Here is a 20914-nt window from a genome sequence, read left to right on the forward strand (position 1 = left end):
ACTGGTGGTATATAACACTGTGTGTGCTCATGTAGGTAGGTGCACTGAACAGGTAGGTATGCAGTGATTGGTATTACAAATGTGCAGCTGTCACACACACAGGTACCGTGAACAGGTGCAGTGACTGGTGTATAATATAACACTGCGTGTGTTCACGTAGGTAGGTGCACTGAACAGGTAGGTATGCAGTGATTGGTATTACAAATGTGCAGCTGTCACACACAGGTAGTCACTGAATGTGCTGGGCCTGGCAGTGGCACAGTAGGAATTACCAAGGGGCCAAGGGCCAACTGCGAGTGACTGACAGAGCTGTCTGTGGGACACACACACACACACAAAAAAAAGGATAACAAGAACAACATTAGCTCTCAAAAGAGCTGTTGAGGGGTGCTTTTTAGCAATAAGTATCAGCAAGGAGCAAACTAGCAAGCCTAACAAGAGCTTAACTAAGCTTTCTCTATGTCTACAGCAGGTTCTCTCCCTCTCTTCCATTACTGCAGCAACATAAGTGAGTAAAAAGGCTGACGCTGCCTGCCTTTTAAAAGGGAGGGGGGCTCCAGGACGGAGTGTAGCCTGATTGGCTACCCTGTGTCTGCTGATTGTGATGTAGAGGGTCAAAGTTGACCCTAATGATGTAGTATAGGGGGCGGGTTGAACTTGCATATAGTTTGCGGTTCACCGCGAACACGAACCACCGAAGTTTGCGCGAATCGGTTCGCGGTCAAACCGTTCGGGCCATCTCTAACGGCCACACGAATGGAACACAATGTGAACAAGGTATTAGACTTAAGACAAACGTGATCTGCATGCTTGTTCAGGGGCTATGACTAAGTATTATGAGTATTAGAGGCAGAGAATCAACAGGACAACCAGGCAATGTGCATTGTTGAAAATAAAATAATAATAACAATACGGCAGCCTCCAAGTCCCTCTCAGGCTAGTTTTCCTTTAAGTCTAATTTAGTAATGGCTTCACACATATTTAGTTTATATTTTCTCAGGGGGCTCACTTTAAGTCCTGTTAAAAATATTCCCATTCAGTTCTGAACATATAAAAAGCATTACTTTAGCTAACGCATGCTATGATTTAGCTTTTGGTTGTATTATAAATGACATGTTAATGGAATCATAACGATCACCTACACTCCACGTCCGCCTGTCTGGATCACTAGGGTTTTGCATTATATAATAAAAATATTCTTTATCCATGGAATAGAAAAGGAACTATTTATATTGCATTAAAAATGTGAACTGTGGGTTTTCATTTTATTACAAATAAACGCCTTTCATTGTGTTGTAAAGATTTCACAAAGCTCTCTCTGCAAGAATAGTTTAACCATCATTTAGGTGGCACGTGCTTTTTACTGAATCCAGGCCCTTATCTCTCAAAACAGGGCCCTTTCTAACCTATGTGTTGCTCCAGGCAAAAAAACCTGTGCCCAACTTATTTATATACACACACATACGGTACAGGGAAAGGAGGGTAGAAGGTAAGTGGTGTTTATCAACCAAGGATTGCACCTCAGGGACACTGTAGAGCGGGACAGGGATGCTGTGCACTGCAGACTGCCTAAAACAGAATTAGATGAATACAGGTGGTGTAGTATTGTACCTTGTATGCTAGGGCTGCCCAAGGCCTTTGCCCAGTGGCGTATCAATAGGGGGTGCAGAGGTAGCAACCACATTGGGGCCCCCTGGGCCAGAGGGGCCCCAAAGGGTCCACCCTCTATCGCAGTATTAGCTCGCTATTGGTCCTGTGCTGGTAATAATCCTTCTATAGATGCTTTAAATAGTAGTTATCCTTAACACATTGTTCCTTATCCCCTTCTTACATCTCACAGTGTCTGTGGTTGTCCTTGGCAGGTTTTGGTATACCATATCAATTGTTATGTACACAGTGCTTGGGGGGGGCATGTAAAACTTGCACCGGGGTCTCTCAGGATGGGGCCCCCTATGGCTTCTGGGCCCCCTGCGGCTGCATCCCTTGCCAAGTCTATTGTTACGCCCCTGCCTCCCTACTAGGTTTCTACCGTATTAGCTATGGTATATAAGGCCTCCCTCACACAGGTGGCTGCAGGCATTGCATCCAACACCTGCTAGTTGCTTCCATGAACCTGTTGGGCACTTGCAAGTGAGGAGGTGTCCATCCCATGGATGCACATATAAGCCTGGTGGAGTCATTTTGCCTGATGAAGCGGGATAGTGACCCTTGAAACGCGTTGCATTTTTGGAGTTTCTAAATAAATGTTACTGTGATTTATAGTAACGTCTCATAGTCCAGTTCTTCTTTCCACGAAGGAGGTGAGTCCACCAACTTCCCCCTTTTAGTCGGATTTTAACTATTTTATTCTTGTTGGCGCCTCTGAAATACATATCTGCAAATTATGTAGTCCACCCTGGATGGAGGGGTGTATCCCCATCTTCTTCCTGTCTACATGTATCAAACGCAGATAGAACAGAGGCGCCAAAAAGAGTAAAAACACTATTATTTAAAAACAGTAAAAAGAGGGAAGGTAAGGTGGACTTACCTCCCTCTAGCAGTGGACAACAAAACTCTGAGGTAGAGTAGAATGCACTTATTAAACAGTGTAACTGCTAAAGATGCAATGCGTTTCGCGGGCCACAGCACCGCTTCCTCAGGCTATACAGGAGTTCAAAAAAGCTGTAAATGGGACATATACATAAATCAACAAAAAAGCATCAAACACTGACAGAGGCATACAGCTGTAACACTGGAACATAAATTTCATTATAACCAGCATCTGCTGGTCTGTGAAGGTCAGATAAGTCTATCTTATCTAAGCAAAAAACACACACACAAAAAAAAAATAAAAAATAAAAAATTGTGTGACAGTGGGGAGAGTGCATGCTCTCTAAACTGTTTTTACACTTGCATAGTCTTGGCGGTTATATCATTGTGACTGTTTCAGTCCGAATATACATGTGTAAAGATTCTTGCATTAACTAGAATAAAGTAACCCTCTCAGCCCGATTAGCTGCATTGAAGGCAGGCTCAGGCAGAGTAGGATCACCTAGGATATGTGCTATATAACACTAAATGCTTATAAGTAACAACAAGACATTTACCAAGTGCTTGCTCTAAAATTAATGGCAGTGAAAGAACGATGTGTAATAAGGTGGTAATGTCTACTACCAGTGGAACAAAAAAGCGAGGAGCTGGCTGTTAGCCAGTGGGTGACATACCTGTATCCAATCCAAGTATTGAATGAGCATCTCTGTGCGGGCGTGCTCCATAAAGCCTCTATTTGTACTTAGCTAGGAGAGGTGGGGGCCAATCAGTGTGCGCCACGCGCCGGGAGAAGTACGCCCACCATCGGCCTGGCCAATGGGGAGATCCGGTGGAATTCCAACAAAATGACGCCTATGTGGCGGTCGCCATCTTGTGGGTTGGAATAGGAATGTCTCCTGTATGGCAGTCGCCATTTTGTTGGTTTGTATGTGGGGCAGACATAATAATGTCGCATGGGAGGGCGGCCGCCATCTTGTGGGTTAGAAAGGTACTTTTGTGTATTGATGCTTCGATGGTGGCTGCCATTTTTTTGGTGGGGAACCAGGAACAACTATATGAAGCAGAGTGCTGATTGTGATAGACAATTCGGGAAGATATTTGCAGAGACAATAATTATAAACAGCATATGATCAATAATCAAATATAAATAAACGTGCAACGGGAAAAAAAATTAACGTGCAACGGGAAGAAAAAAAAACAAAAACGTGTTGTTAATAGGTATCAATCTGGTGTTATGCTGAAACTTAGACATGATATATAAAAGACTCCATAAGATATCAGATTAAATGAGATGTATAAAAAAGGATGTATAAAAAGAATGTATGAAAAACATTCTACAAGGTCTCTAAAAAGACCATACAATATCGAATTGATAATATAAAAATAAATATAAATATAGATGTAATAGACAGTATGGGTATAAATGCATGTTATTAAATAAACCTTAAAAAGGACTAAAAATTCTAAGACATCTTAAAAAGAGAGCGACTAGAAAAGTACATAAAACATTCGGTCAGGTTGCTGCAGCCGGCACCATAACAGATTTCCAGTTTATGAGTAGTGTAATTAAAAATTAGTATATTTTTTCCAGAATTTCATTTAATCCATCCGGTACTAGAAAGAAAAAATATACTAATTTTTAATTACACTACTCATAAACTGGAAATCTGTTATGGTGCCGGCTGCAGCAACCTGACCGAATGTTTTATGTACTTTTCTAGTCGCTCTCTTTTTAAGATGTCTTAGAATTTTTTGTCCTTTTTAAGGTTTATTTAATAACATGCATTTATACCCATATTGTCTATTACATCTATATTTATATTTATTTTTATATTATCAATTCGATATTGTATGGTCTTTTTAGAGACCTTGTAGAATGTTTTTCATACATTCTTTTTATACATCCTTTTTTATACATCTCATTTAATCTGATATCTTATGGAGTCTTTTATATATCATGTCTAAGTTTCAGCATAACACCAGATTGATACCTATTAACAACACGTTTTTTTTTTTTTTTTCTTCCCGTTGCACGTTTATTTTTTTTCCCGTTGCACGTTTATTTATATTTGATTATTGATCATATGCTGTTTATAATTATTGTCTCTGCAAATATCTTCCCGAATTGTCTATCACAATCAGCACTCTGCTTCATATAGTTGTTCCTGGTTCCCCACCAAAAAAATGGCAGCCACCATGGCATCGAAGCATCAATACACAAAAGTACCTTTCTAACCCACAAGATGGCGGCCGCCCTCCCATGCGACATTATTATGTCTGCCCCACATACAAACCAACAAAATGGCGACTGCCATACAGGAGACATTCCTATTCCAACCCACAAGATGGCGACCGCCACATAGGCGTCATTTTGTTGGAATTCCACCGGATCTCCCCATTGGCCAGGCCGATGGTGGGCGTACTTCTCCCGGCGCGTGGCGCACACTGATTGGCCCCCACCTCTCCTAGCTAAGTACAAATAGAGGCTTTATGGAGCACGCCCGCACAGAGGCGCTCGTTCAATACTTGGATTGGATACAGGTATGTCACCCACTGGCTAACAGCCAGCTCCTCGCTTTTTTGTTCCACTGGTAGTAGACATTACCACCTTATTACACATCGTTCTTTCACTGCCATTAATTTTAGAGCAAGCACTTGGTAAATGTCTTGTTGTTACTTATAAGCATTTAGTGTTATATAGCACATATCCTAGGTGATCCTACTCTGCCTGAGCCTGCTTTCAATGCAGCTAATCGGGCTGAGAGGGTTACTTTATTCTAGTTAATGCAAGAATCTTTACACATGTATATTCGGACTGAAACAGTCACAATGATATAACCGCCAAGACTATGCAAGTGTAAAAACAGTTTAGAGAGCATGCACTCTCCCCACTGTCACACAATTTTTTTTTTTTTTTTTTTGTGTGTGTGTGTTTTTTGCTTAGATAAGATAGACTTATCTGACCTTCACAGACCAGCAGATGCTGGTTATAATGAAATGTATGTTCCAGTGTTACAGCTGTATGCCTCTGTCAGTGTTTGATGCTTTTTTGTTGATTTATGTATATGTCCCATTTACAGCTTTTTTGAACTCCTGTATAGCCTGAGGAAGCGGTGCTGTGGCCCGCGAAACGCGTTGCATCTTTAGGAGTTACACTGTTTAATAAATGCATTCTACTCTACCTCAGAGTTTTGTTGTCCACTGCTAGAGGGAGGTAAGTCCACCTTACCTTCCCTCTTTTTACTGTTTTTAAATAATAGTGTTTTTACTATTTTTGGCGCCTCTGTTCTATCTGCGTTTGATACATATTACTTATCCACCCTTGGTGGAGGGGTACGCCCCCTTTTTTCTCCTGTCTACAGAGAGCGACATTTAGGCCTCTTGCACACTGCAAGCAAATCAGATTCAGATTCAGATTTTTAATCTGTTTTTACATCCGATTCCGATTCAGATTTTTAATCTTAACTGCATGCTGCGTTTTTGATCCGTTTTTCTGTTGAATGTATTCAAGGAAAATCGGAAACGGAATCGGAAACGGAATCGGAATCGGAATTGGAAAACGGATTTGCAGTGTGCAGGGAGCCTTATACCCGAGTGGGGTCGGGTACCAATTCTCCCCACCTGCCTTTCAAGTGGTTGCCTGCTGGTGACCCTTTTTTGTGAGTATAATTCTGCACGAACTATCTAGACAGATTTTCTCTGTTAAAACTATATTGCACTATTGGGCTCTCGGTGCCCTGTTTTTTCTTTTGTTTTTCTTCCTGTCTACGGAGAGGGACTTCAGGTGAGGTCAGGTCATAATTCACCCTACTTGCCTTTCCAGTGGTTGCCTCTGCAGCAACTCATGTTTGTTAGTATAACCATTGTGTTTTTTGTATTATACCACCATTCATTGAAAAACTACACCATTTGGGCTCTCAGTTTCTTGTGTTTTTCTTTCAAACAGACAAGAATGGTCAAATACAAGCCAAAGGTCAAGATCCAGTAATCTAACAATGTGAGAGCGCACCCAGCAACTAACCAAAGCTATGCTTGTCACGGACGATGACTGGGAGCACTCTGCAGGTTTAAAGACAACTTTCATCCAATCAGTGGCCTGCCACACTCCACACATCCAATCACACAGTAGTACACCTACCTAGGCGTCAGCTGTAATGTCAGCTGACACCACACTATCAGCTGAACAGAGTCAGCTAACTATTGTTTACATCTGCAGAGGGTGTGCTGAGTGTACTGCCTATCAGAATGTGTGGCCTGTGTCTCAGCAGCGGCGTCATCAACGGGGAACAAGTCCCAAGACCCGGAAGCAACGGATTCCACCTGGGTCTCGGCAGAAACATCAAAAAAAGGCAGGTTCCTTATAAGCAAATTCTAAAGTACTAAAGGGTGATAGAGCTCTGCCCTTGTGAGCTTACGATCTATTATAAAGGTAAAGGAAGGAAACAATAAATGGGATAGTATACAATATGTGTACCTAAGCACAGTGTGCTTTAGATTATGTTTAGTAAGGAGCACAACTTGGCCAGAGGAAAAAAAGCGGAATGGCCTAAGTTTGGAGCATATGCTTGTTGGGAAAAAGTGAGTTTTTAAGGAAGCATTTAAAGATTTCAAAGGTTGGAGAGTGAGGGATGTGTTTGGAATCCAGAGGAGGGATGAGACTCTTCAAGACTCTTGAGAAATCTTGTATACATGAATGTGAGGAGGTGATTCTAAAGGAGGACAGAAGAAGGTTGTGTGCAGAGCGGTAACTGTGGTTGTGGTGGTATCTGGCAACTAGTGAGGAGATGTACAGAGAAAATAGATTGTGAGAAGCTTTGTAGGTTAGGGGTAAGAGTTTGAAATTGATCCTCTAGGTAATTGGTAGCTAATAAAGAGCTTGACAGAGAGCAGCAGCAGAGGAAGAGCGAGAAGATAATGAGTCGAGCTGCCAAATCCAGTACAAATTGGTGGGGTGCCAGTCTGTTAGTTGGTAGTCCATAAAGTAGTATATTACAATAGTCCAGATGAGATATTATAAGAGCGTGTACTAACATTTTAGTATTGTCCTGAGTGAGTAAAAAAATCTGATGCGAGCTATGTTTTTGAGTTGAAGATGTCATGAGCTGGTTAAGAAGTGAATGTGAGCAATACATGAGAGAGAAGAATCCAACAACACCCCTAAGCAATGTGCTGTGGGAAATTAAGTTATAGGGGAGTTATTAACATGTATTCTTATGTCAGGCTGTGGACAGAAACAGTGGAAAAAGTATTAGTTCCATTTTACTAATATTAACCTCTTGAGGACCATAGGCTTACACCCTCCTAGTGACCAGGCTATTTTTTTACAATTTAGGCAACTGCAGCTTTAAGGCCTCACTGCAGGGCTGTACATCTCAGCACACAAGTGATTCGCCCCCTCCCCCTTTTCTGTCCACCAACAGAGCTTTCTGTTGGTGGGCTCTGATTGCTCCTGAACATGTGTGAGGAGGGAGTTCAGGTCTGGGGCTGAGAGGAACAATTGTGTATCATCTGCATATTAGTTCATGAAATGGTTCTTTACTTCTCAGTAACTGCTGGGGGCAGCACGCTGGCATTGTGGTTAGCGCTCTCGCCTTGCAGTGCTGGATCCCCGGTTTGAATCCCAGCCAGGTCAATATCTGCAAGGAGTTTGTATGTTCTCCCCGTGTCTGCGTGGGTTTCCCCCGGGCACTCCAGTTTCCTCCCACATCCCAAAAACATACAGATAAGTTAATTGGCTTCCCCCTAAATTGGCCCTAGACTGTGATACATGCACTACACGATACATACATAGACATATGACTATGGTAGGGACTAGATTGTGAGCCCTCTGAGGGACAGTTAGTGACAAGACACTACAGCGCTGCGTAATATGTCGGCGCTATATAAATAAAATAAACTGTATCTTGCATCAAATACTATAAAGTATGTGGTTACAAACATTGCCAGTCATCTTGTAACGACTGGTGTCAGCAAGAAGAGATTTTCTGATTATTGGTGATCTGCAGTATCACCAATAATACAGATACTATACCTGATTATGTGGTGATGTGCAGAATCACCAATAATGCGAGTATAGCGAGACACAGGACAACCAGATGTAAAGATAGGTGTTTGGTGCAACAGTAATACAGATAGAGATACCAACTCCCCCAGAGAAGCTGGTAGAGGGAAATATCTCTATAGAACACAGGGATCAGCACTCCAGCAAGCTGGAGATGCAGATGAACTAGTAATCAGTTCACCCGAGGAGCGGGTGGTGCACAGTAAGACAACGTATACTGATCACCCGTGGAGCGGGTGATTCAGACTGTACTGCAGCAGGTGATCAAGACTGTACTGCAGCTCCTAATCACCTGAGGAGCAGGTGATGAGGACAGTACCATAGTTACTAGTCACCTGAGGAGCAGGTGATTAAGACTGTACTGCAGCTACTGGTCACCTGAGGAGCAGGTGATTAAGATTGTACTGCAGCTACTGGTCACCTGAGGAGCAGGTGATTAAGACTGTACTGCAGCTACTGGTCACCTGAGGAGCAGATGATTAAGCTGTACAGAGAATCCCTCACCAGGGACTAGGCTCACTGGTGAGGGCAGGAGAGTCAGACAAGCAGATTCGGCAACAAACGGACAGATACAGTACAAAGACAGAAGGCTTAAATCAGAGTAGTGTTCAGGCTGAGTCGGCAACAGGATAAGATAGGCAGAAGCACATAATCAGTAAGCAGAAGAGTAGTCAAGGCTAGCAGAAGGTCATAACAAATAATACAATTCAATTAGTACTTTAGCTATCAACAGAATATGACTAAGTGTGGATCCCCAGCTCCTGCTGGTTCTAGCACACTTTGGGATCTGACTAAGGTCTGAGTGCTAACACATAGCATTTGCAACAGCAAATGCTGACAGGCAGGTCCTATATATACTGAGAGCGCCCACGGCGCTCAGCCAATCAGGAGCACTGCTGGAGTCAGCTGACCGGCCGATCAGCTGACTCCCCTTCTATTCGCATAAAGGTCCTGTCGCATGGCGCACGCGCGTAGCCCTCAGTCTATGTGCAACTAAAGGACCAGGCAAAACTCCACCATGTAACTGCGTGGCGGAGGCCGCCGGCTGAGACGCAGAGACAGCCGCCATGCCGCTCACCGCTGCGGCGGCATCTCCGCTATCTATTACACATCTGTATTAAATGTCTGCTGAAATGCTCTCAGTGGTAAATAGATCAGAGGCTGGACTGCAAAAAAAATGCTTAGTTCAACCCAGAAAATAAACAGACTATCTTATTCACTACAAAATGGTCCCAATATTAATAAATTAGGAGCGGACGCATATATAGGCAAGCACATTCTAATAAACAAACTAACAAACAATGCAGCCACTCAAAGGATACCAAAATACGAATACCTTTATTTGCTATCAATATGAGTAATCACACAAATCACAAAACTATGCCCTAAAAACAGTTAAAAACGGTGCGGAGCACTCCTCAAGACACATACACCAGCCATCCCAGACATACTCCGAGAGTTACCCGTGTTCTGTGGTGGAAGTGCAGACTAGTGCCACAATGCAGCCAACAGCATCTGTTTTAAACAGAGTAGAGATACAGACATGTGGCTCAGCTGATGTCCAACTTTAAAGAACAGACGACACCCATGCTAACCTACAAATAAAAAACACATATATAAGTAGATAAATACTAGTTCTACTTACATAACAGTTGTATTGTGCTCTCTACGGCCTGGGGCACACCAGAAGAGTTTTTCTGAGCGTTTTGAGTTTTTAAATCTGCTGCTAATGTTATCCTATGTGTCTGTGCACACTGGAGCAATGAGGTTTTGTAATAAACCCCATAGCATTACATTGAGAAGAGCTTTTAGAGGTTTCAAAAGCTCTTCCCAATGTAATGCTATGGGTTTTTTTTACAAAACCTCATTGCTCCAGTGTGCACAGACACATAGGATAACATTAGCAGCAGATTTAAAAACTCAAAACGCTCAGAAAAACTCCTCTGGTGTGCCCCGGGCCTACATAATGATTTCTGTGAATTTTCTAAAGGAAAGCAGAAAATCCTATTCTAGGCAGTGGCCATCTTGCTAAGCTAATACTTACATCATATCTTCCCTGACTCTTGTCCCCCCCCCCCCCCTCCTCTTGCTCATTGTGTATTCATTATCTGCCCTCCTTCCAGAGTCTTCAGACACTCCCATTAAGGTGTATACTAGGAACTGCACTGTCTTTTTTTTGCTTGCAAACACCACTGAGCAGAGGATCATGTTTCAGATAGGCTAGGCAGGGAAATAAATGGAAGAGGAGGAATTTATTATAGATAAAAAGAACCCCAAGCATTCAACTCTTTGGCGCTGACTACTAAAGGGCCAGTGCTCCTTAAGTATGTGATAACTCCAAATCATAACAGCAGAAAAAGTTTTGCAAGTTTTGAATGTAGGATTAGCATCTTTTATCACTTAATGCACTCAGACCAGCTGCTGTTGAAATTTGATTTTTATGGTGACACTCCCACTTTAATATCACTTTTTATCAGCATAATGCAATGATATACAGACCAGAAAACAAACCAATAGGCTGTCATAGTAAAGAACAAGTATATTCTATCTAGACATACATTTTCTGCCTATAGTTATAAGAACTAGCATAGACAAACCCATAGGCTAACATAGCAAACAGGAACAAATATATTTTATCTAGACATTAATATTCTGCCTATAGTTATAAACACTAACCTGTTTTAAACAGAGGAGAAACACAGACATGTGGCTCAGTTGATGTCCAACTTGAATATGATATCTTGAAGGAGGGAAAAAGAGTTGGCACTCCTGTAAACGCTGCTAGCAGAGGGGATGTTGCATAAGCATACACTCTCTTCTGTCACTCTGGTGTCATAAGCGTGCTCTGATACTGACAGTGACAGGACGATGTAGTATAATTGGAGAAAAGGAAGAGGAGATCGGCACTGCTAATAAAACTTTTTAACCTCCCTGGCGGTAAGCCCGAGCTGAACGGAGGATTTCTCAGGCCCCGGTGGGCCGATTTGCATAATTTTTTTCTGTTACGCGCAGCTAGCAATTTGCTAGCTACGTGTACATACCGATCGCCACCGCTCCGCACCGATTCACCGCTACCCGCCGCGTCGCCCCTCCCCAGACCCCTTGTGTAGCCTGGCCTATCGGCGCCAGGTAGCGCTAAGGGGTGAATCGGGACTCCCCAGTGCGCCATGACGTGGATGACGTGGATGACGTCATCACGATCGATGCCATGGCAACGGGGGAAGCCAAACAGGAAATCCCATTCTGAACACTAGGCTAGCTACATGATTTGAAAAAAAAATAATTTTTTTTTAAAGTGCTGCGCTGCCCCTTGGAGGTTTTAATAGACCGCCAGGGAGGTTAATCCACAGTGGTGTAGATGGATGCCTCAGCACGCAATACACTTGCATAGCAATAAAGACATGTCAAGTCATCATGGAAGCAATAGGTAGTGCAAACGTTGCTGGGCACACGTGCCTTACCGCTGTTTCACGCAAAAATGCGCTTCTACAGTCCTGGATCTCCTCAGAACATTGCAATCAGAACATTGCAATCATAGCAGAGCTCCCTCTAGTGGCAGCCTTATTATTGTGCTGTTTGGAGGACTGAGTATAACCCTGTCACACAAGCACACTGGTACTGGACTGGTACCAACTTCCAGTTATCTTCAGAGTGCGGAGACAGGTATGGCTGTAGTATGGATCAAGATGATGCAAGGCTGTGAAGCAGCACGCTGCATGCAAAGCTAGTTGCACGCTGGCAAGGAGCAGCAGAACTACTCCGGTCTCTTACTAACCCGGGTCCGCAGACATGCAGCCCCTTGGTTCTCCAAGGATCTCTTCCTGGGCGTCTCAGTATGCTCCTTTCAGCTACCAGCTCTACCTGACGGTAGCAATACAAGGATCCCGCTCAGACGACAGCGGGATGCAACCCCGCCCACTTACTGCGAGCTTCGTCAGGATGCATGCTTAGTTCATCCATCCATATGATAGAGCCCCAAGTTCGTCCAACACATTAGACATCCATTTAAATTGACAGAGCGTAAGGAAAGTTTGTTAAATGCTTGATTTATTTAAAGTGGACCTGAACTCAGAACTTCCTCTCTGCTTTTAAAGATAAGCAACGGCATAATAAGCGTTAAAGAAAAAACATTTATTTGTTACAGCTGATACAAATCCTGCAATAAATCTGCAGTGTGTCTACTTCCTGCTTTCATGGAAGCAGACATAGGGTTAATATCCCGTGTTTACATATTAGCTGCTCTGCTGTGGCAGCCAGTTGATACAGCTGAGAGATCAAATTACACTGATGATTACTCACAGGTGAGGGGGAATTACACAGGCTGAACTCTATAAATGCATACAGGGTGCATTCTCTATGTTTTCCTTCTGTCCTGTGCAGGAGTTCAGGACCACTTTAAACTTTTTTTTTCTTTTTATAGTACAAGGTCTAATAAACAAATCTAAAACTTATTGCACCAAACATATAGGGTATGAATAAAGGCAGGGAAACGTGGGTCTTGCCAATATTTCACTTTCCTTAACCTGAAGGTGGAACAATTAAAAACGTTCCATTTTGCTAGACTTGCAGTGCCCACTTTTGCTTAAAATGATTAAATGTTCTAATTTGTGGAACTCACAACACGAGACAGCAATGACTGCAATAATTTGTAGCTGCAATAACAGGCAAATGTTACAAGATTACTCCCATACAAGAACGGCTGGTCCTCCATTTATCTGCTAATGGAACAAGGCATCAATGCTAGACAATGAGAGCTTTTACCATAATATCTGCTAGCGTCGCTGCAATTTAAAGCTGTAGCTTATATGGTGAATATACGATGGAATATTTACTCACATCTTGTTTCCTAATGGAGGCACATTGCCGTGTTTATGTCTGAATATTAAAGGATACTTGAAATGAGAGGGATATGGAGAGACGGCCATATTTATTTACATTAAAAAAAAATAGACTTATGAGATAATGAAATGTATGTGTAGTACAGCTAAGAAATGAAACATTAGTAACAAAGAAAAGAGTATCATATTGTTTTCGAGTGCAGGAAGAGTTAAAAAACTTGAGTTGTTATCTATGCAAAAGAGCCACTGGGTCCAATACAGTCCTGATTTCTGAATCACTTAAACAGCCAAGAAACAGTGATAGACAGTTTGAGATAAGGATTTACTGCAGGGAAGTTCAAAGGGTCATTATTAGAGATGGCCCGAACCTCCGATTTTCGGTTCGCGAACTTCCGCAAAAGTTTAGTTTGCGCGAACTTCCGCGAACCGCAATAGACATCAATTTGGAGGCGAACTTTAAAAACTAGAAACACTTATGCTGGCCAGAAAAGTGATGGAAAAGATGTTTCAAGGGGTCTAACATCTGAGTTTTTGCATGGATGAGTGGGATAGATGCCAAAAGTCCAGGGGAAAAATCTGAATTTGACGCAAAGCAGCGTTTTAAGGGCAGAAATCGCATTGAATGCTAAACTGCAGGCCTAAAGTGCTTTAAACATCTTGCATGTGTATACATCAATAAGGGAGTGTAATTAGATTACTGCTTCACACTGACACACCAAACTCACTGTCTAACACACCGCAAACAGCTGTTTGTGTAGTGACGGCCGTGCTGGACTGGTGCGCACCATGACCAGAGTGCAGGCCATGGCGGCTTTCCAGCCCATATGGTCGCCGGACTGAGGTAGCTGAATGACAGAACAGTGACTGCCCAGCTGATCAAATTTGGTCTGTCCACAATGAAGCAACAACCTTATTATCATGGGTGTGCCCCCCCGCCTGACACACTCATATAGCCGTCAGTCATTGCTTCATTGTGATACGCAAGCTCCTTCAGCGCGGCAAAGTAATGATCACGAAGGGGAGTTGGCACATGTACATGCCTTTTGTTTTGTTGTTGCAGCTGCAGTGCAGCCAGAAAAATTAGGCAGGCATATACACGCACCCAAAAAATTATTATAGCAGGCGCTGATAGCAGCGGCCTTAAAAATTCAGGAATCCACTTGGAGTCCTGTACCCTGTTGGTGGTGGTGGAGAAGGCAGTCAACCGGCCTGCGGGCAGAGATGCTGTGTGGGGAACGACTTAGTCTTGGGGCAGGCAGTCACACGGCCTGCAGGCAGAAATGCTGTGTGTGGGGACTGACTTAGCAGACCAGACATCCGTGGTCAGATGGACCGTTGACCCAACACTGTGTGCCAGAGATGTCACCACTTGCCTTTCAGCATCACGGTACAGTTTAGGTATCGCCTTTTTTGAGAAAAAATTGTGGCCTGGTATCTTCCACTGCGGGGTGTGGCTTTGCTTTTGTGTGCTGCTTTCCCTCAGGTGGTCATCCCATTGAAGTTTGTGCTTTGTAATCATGTGCTTTCATAAGGTAGTTGTCCCTACGCGAATCTTGGTCTTTCCACGGCTCAATTTTCAGTGGCAGAGAGTACAGATGGCATTGCTCTGATCTGAGGCAGACACACAAAAAAATTTCCACACTGCTGAGCCCTGGGGTGATGGCACTTTGGTGGTGGCGGCCGACTGAGTGTTAAGTGGGGGTGCCAGAATCAGAGCAGGAGGAGGAAAATATGTCACGCTTCTGAGCGGAAGCTGAGAAAGATGAGGTGTTCTGTGTTAAATAGTCAACTACATCCTGACAATATTGGGGATTGATGGCACGTGCCTTCTTCTGAACACTGTACTTTGGTCGAGGGCCACACCAAATCATGATAGCGCGACCTCGAACAGACCTGCCAGGTGGCCTGCTTCTGCCTTTTGTTTTGTCCATATTGGGGGGATGAAGTGAAAGGTATGCACTGACTTGACTAATACAATGTGCAGTCACACAGGCGCAGTTAACAGGTATGCACGGAGTGGTATATCACACTGCGTGCGCTCACGTAGGTAGGTGCACTGTGAACAACAGTTAGGTATATGCAGTGATGGGTATTATAATGTGCACCTGTCACACACAGACAGGTACCGGACAGGCACAGTGACACTGCGTGCGCTCACGTAGGTAGGTGGGTGCACTGAAGTGAACAACAGGTAGGTATATGCAGTGATGGGTATTACAATGTGCACCTGTCCCACACAGACAGGTACCGGACAGGCACAGTGACACTGCGTGTGCTCACGTAGGTAGGTGGGTGCACTGTGAACAACAGGTAGGTATATGCAGGGATGGGTATTACAATGTGCACCTGTTACACACACAGGTAGTCACTGAATGTGCTGGGCCTGGCAGTGGCACACACAGTAGGAATTAGCAAGGCTGTCTATGCAACACAAGTGTCTGTGGGACACACACACACACACACAAAAAAAAAAAAAAAAATCACAAGAACAAGATTAGCTCTCAAAAGAGCTGTTGAGGGGTGCTTTTTTTAGCAATAACAATCAGCAAGGAGCAAGCTAAGAAGCCTATAAGAGCCTAACTAAGCTTTCCCTATAGGTCTCTGCACAGCAGCTCTCCCTTCTCTAATTACTGCAGGCACGCGAGTGAGCCCAATGCCTGATGCTGCCTGCCTTTTATAAGGGGGGGGGGCTCCAGGACTACACTCCCCTGATTGGCTACAATGTGCCTGATGACTGTGATGTAGAGGGTCAAAGTTGACCCTAATGATGCACTATGGGGGTGAACAGAACTTCCGCAAAAGTTTGTGGTTCCCCGCGAACGCTGGCGAACCATTTGGGCCATCTCTAATCATTATTTCTGCTCTGTGTTATAGCTTAAAAGACAGAGTGTGGTTTTAAAACTGCAACTGTGACAAAATGATGCAGTGTTATTAAAAAGAATATATATAACTGAAAATAAAAATATGACATTCTTTTCTTTGCTACTAATGTTCTATTCATTATCTGTACTACACATACAATTCACTATATCATAAGTTATTATTTTTTTTTTTCACTTCAGGTTTGCTTTAAAAGAGATGTTCAATGAGATGCTAATCAGTTTTATGTTACACTGTGCATTACCATAGCATTCTGCATTATCCCAGGAACGCTAATAGTGTACTTGGCGGTGCTCCCCTGGTGTCCGAAGGACCAGTAAACTTGCCGTGCCTACCACAAAATTGCTGCCTTTTGTGCATCAGGCCCAGAAAGTGGCTTGATATTGAACTAATCAAATGTGGTAAATGATGATTTTATATATCTCATTTCAGCCTACTTCAAGGTGTGTATAAATCTACAAAGAGACCCCAATCTGTTTGCTTTGATGCCTCAGGTAATAGTTTGTGGCACAGTATTTTACAGATAGGACATGAGGCTACAGCCTCAGAGTTAGGACTCTTCCTTTTGCTATGGGGAGGGGTAGCAGGATGATGACAAGAGAGGGAAGGAGGAGAATGCGTTCATCTGAGATGATCTGGCACTTGGGATCACACAGTGACACATCGGGGAGGCTGTACACACTAGATTCTTGGAAGAGATGCCCCTGACCAGCTGCCTTGACTGAGAACCCTCTAGCATGTGGGGCTATCTTCTGCAGAAACTGAGCATAAAAGCAACCTTTTTCCCAGCTGTCAACATTGGAATATAGGGTTTCCAGGGCCGGGCTGAGGCAGTGGTGAGAGAGGCTCCAGCCTCAGGGCGCAGTGTAGGAGGGGCACGCAACTCACTCAGTTATCATTCCCCTTTTGTGTTTGAAGAAGAGATAAATAAGAAAAAAGGATACATGGCAGTGACTGCAAGCCAGATAACAAGAGATAAAAGTGTTGGGGAGGTTGGGGGCCCCAGGGTGCCTCTTAGTCTAACAGCAATCAGTGTGTGACGGCTTGGGTGGGGGGGATGGAGGGGCGTACTTTGGTGTCTCAGCCTTGGGTTCTGGAGGTCCTTGTCCCGCCTCTGGTGGGAGGCATGCAATGTTAAACTAATATCATCTGATGCAAACACTGTAAGAAAAATGCATTTTAATTTTACTAACACCTGTAAAAAATTATTTGGGACTGTCCAAAGAAATTGAGTTTAGAAATTGTTGACATACACAGCGAAGTTTGTGTCCCAGAAAGAAGCCTTAGCAACACCAAAATAACAGCAAACGTACCAATGAAGCAATTGCGTCCTTCCAGTTTTGATCCCAAAAGCCACGTATACAGAGGTATACCTACCACTGTTTACATTTTTCCCATTTTTCCATGGAGATATGGTGGACTTTAAGAGTGTTCAGATGTTGGTCTTTTGGAATCTCAAATTTTGGGCTAAGTTCAACTAAACTGCCTTCAGACTGAGGTAGTGGCGTCCCTACCATGGGGCGGCCAGGAGCGCTCCGCTCCGGGTGTAAGCTCCAGGGGGGGTGTCATCAAGGCCTCCCCAGAAGCCTTGATGACACAGGAGGGGAAGCAGCGCTGAAGGAGGGGTGGCAGCGTCGGCGGGGAGGGGGGAAATACCCCCCCACATCTCCCTCACCTGGGTCCCCTCCTTCGGCGCTTCCCCTCCACGATTGCCGGCAACGGACACTGACAGGGCGGCTGATAGCCGCTCTCAGTTTACCCGAGAAGGGCTACGGGAAGATGGCCGCCGACGCCCGCACTGGAGACAAAAATAGACGGCAAGATGGCCGCCGACGCCATCTTGCCGTCTATTTTTGTCTCCCGTGCGGGCTTCGGCGGCCATCTTCCCGTAGCCCTGCACTGATGACGCAGCAGGAGACGGCGCGGGACATTCAAGAGGAGCTGCGGAGAGAGAGGCTGCCTGGGATTCGGAAGAGAGGTTTCATCTGTAGGTAAGTGAATGGTTTTTTTTTCTTTTACAGGTGCACCGGCCCGGCCACCCACCGCTGCTGCCCACCTACCCACCGCTGCTGCCCACCTACCCACCACTGCTGCCCACCTACCCAGCAGGCTACCCAGCAGGCTACCCACCACTGCTGCCCACCTACCCACCGCTGCTGCCCACCTACCCACCACTGCTGCCCACCAACCCACCAGGCTACCCAGCAGGCTACCCACCACTGCTGCCCACCTACCCACCGCTGCTGCCCACCTACCCACCGCTGCTGCCCACCTACCCACCACTGCTGCCCACCTACCCACCACTGCTGCCCCCCTACCCACCACTGCTACCCAGCAGGCTGCCCACCTACCTACTAGGCAATCAGGCTGCTCACCCTTCACCACCTACCCACCGGGCTATCAGCTTGCCAACACTCAAATCTGCTACCGATATTGAGTATTTTGTGGTCAGATCTGCTACCGACATTGTGTACTTTGTGGTCAGATTAACTGCCGACATTGTGTATTTTGTGGTCAGTTTAACTACCGTCATTGTGTATTTTGTGGTCAGTTTAACTACCGTCATTGTGTATTTTGTGGTCAGTTTAACTACCGATATTGTGTATTTTGTGGTGAAATCTGGTGCTGACATTGTGTATGTTCTGGTCAAATGTGCCGCAAGATTGAATGATTTTTTTCTGGTCAAATCTGCCGACATGATTGAATGTATTTTCTTGTGAAATCTGCTCACATAATGTGTAATGTCTGGTGAAATGTTCTCGCATTACGTGTATTTTATGTTGAAAGCTTCTGACATTTTGTGTATTTTCTGGAGAAAAGCTGCGCAATGATGTGAATTTTCTGGAGAAAGGTTGACTAAAACTTGGGTGCACTTTTAAATTAGCTCCACCCCATCCGGTCATAGCCACGCCCATAGCCGTGGGGGGGGGGTGTCTTTCAATACCTAGCACCGGGTGTCAAATGCCCTAGGTACACCACTGGACTGAGGTTGATTCAAGTAAAGAAGACGCAGCAATACCCGTAGCTGCATTTTGGTGGTCTCTCTGAGATTTAGACTGGATCTGTTCTGTTTTTGCATTAACTACTCTGGTTCTAGACTCTAGTCAAGGCTGGTTCAAGCCTCAGTAGGGCACGAGGGCAAAGGTAACTTGGAGTCCCCTTCCGACTCCCCCTTCCCCCAGCAAATTTGGTCCCAGAGCGCTGGTTTCCCACCAGGTCTCTATAAACTGCTCCTCTGTGCCCTAGCTCCTGGGACAGGTGAGTTGTAATCCTTACAACAAATTGTGCAGGGGCACCGGAGAGCAGTCAGGAGGAGACCTGGGACCTGTTCAGCAAAGCAGGGGGCCTTGGGGCAATTGAAGTGGTGGCTCCAGCTTCACATTTTTTTGGGGGGGCATGATGGCTGGCTGGTGGAACCCATTTCGGTGATCAAAATGTATGTTTGTATGGCGAGCTTTAGACTGTTTTTGCCTAGCTAGTTCAGCAATAAGAGGAACCGAATGTAAACATCACAAACAGAAAGGTTTTTGCAGAGCAGATTGTCCAAGTGATGGTGCTATTATGGAAGAAAAGTTGCCTACAGATGTACTTGGCTAGTTGGCTGGCATGCTTTAATTCTTACTTGCGGGCAATCTGCTCCTGGGTGGACAGATCATTCTAGCTCCCAGCTTGTGTGTGATGACTCTACAAGAAAGGGAAGGGGGGAGAGGCAGGAGGAAGAGAAACACTGCGTTTGATAATTCCTTATCTTAGTAGCTAAGCATTGCTGATGTTTTGAATCAGGATAATACCATTTATTGGCTAATTTAAAAGAAAAACAGTAAGCTTTCAGATAGTAAGCTTTCTTCAGACTATATTCCTGTTGACTGATGATGTTAGAACATACAATCAAAAGGATGTAGAGATATTTTTTTCTTGTAAATATATGTGTCATCCAGATACATTAATTACAAGGGATATTGCAAGGATTGCGAGGTATTTATGGCAAATAGTTAGGAACCTTGGTTTATTTAAAGAGTAACTGTCAGGCTGCAAAAGCTAATTTAAACCTCTATTCTCCTGTGTTAAACTGCTTAGAAGGAAGCCAAAAAGGCAATACTGAAGTAAAAAATCTCTCTTACTTTGATGTTTGCTGAACAGCATGCCTCTATGTTCCCAAGCTCCTAAGGAGGCCGGCAGGCCGCATAACAGATACTGCAAAGCATTCTGGGGCTGCTTCTCCCCACTGCACTCCCTTGGTCCTCCCCTTCATTTCCCTATCCCGCCCTAAGGCCCGGTTCACATTGGCGGTCGCCGTCCGGAATCGGCGTGCCGGAGCCGGACCGCATGCGGAACGGACGGAACGGACGCACGGCACAGCAATGAAAGTCTATGCGTCCGTTCACATGCGTCCGTTCCGTCTGGACCGGAACCGGACCGGATCCGGCGTAAGATCCAACATGCGCTATTTTTTGGTCCGGCTCCTCCGGCAGACGTATCCGGAGCGGAGCCAGACTGTTGCATCCGGCCAATACAAAGCAATGAGAACCGGAGAGCGCACAACACACTGGCTGTAAAAAACGGACGCTCCACCCCACCTCCCATGCTTCCTCCATGCTACAGCGGC

The sequence above is a fragment of the Hyperolius riggenbachi genome, chromosome 9, assembly GCF_040937935.1.
Source record: "Hyperolius riggenbachi isolate aHypRig1 chromosome 9, aHypRig1.pri, whole genome shotgun sequence".
NCBI lineage: Eukaryota > Metazoa > Chordata > Amphibia > Anura > Hyperoliidae > Hyperolius > Hyperolius riggenbachi.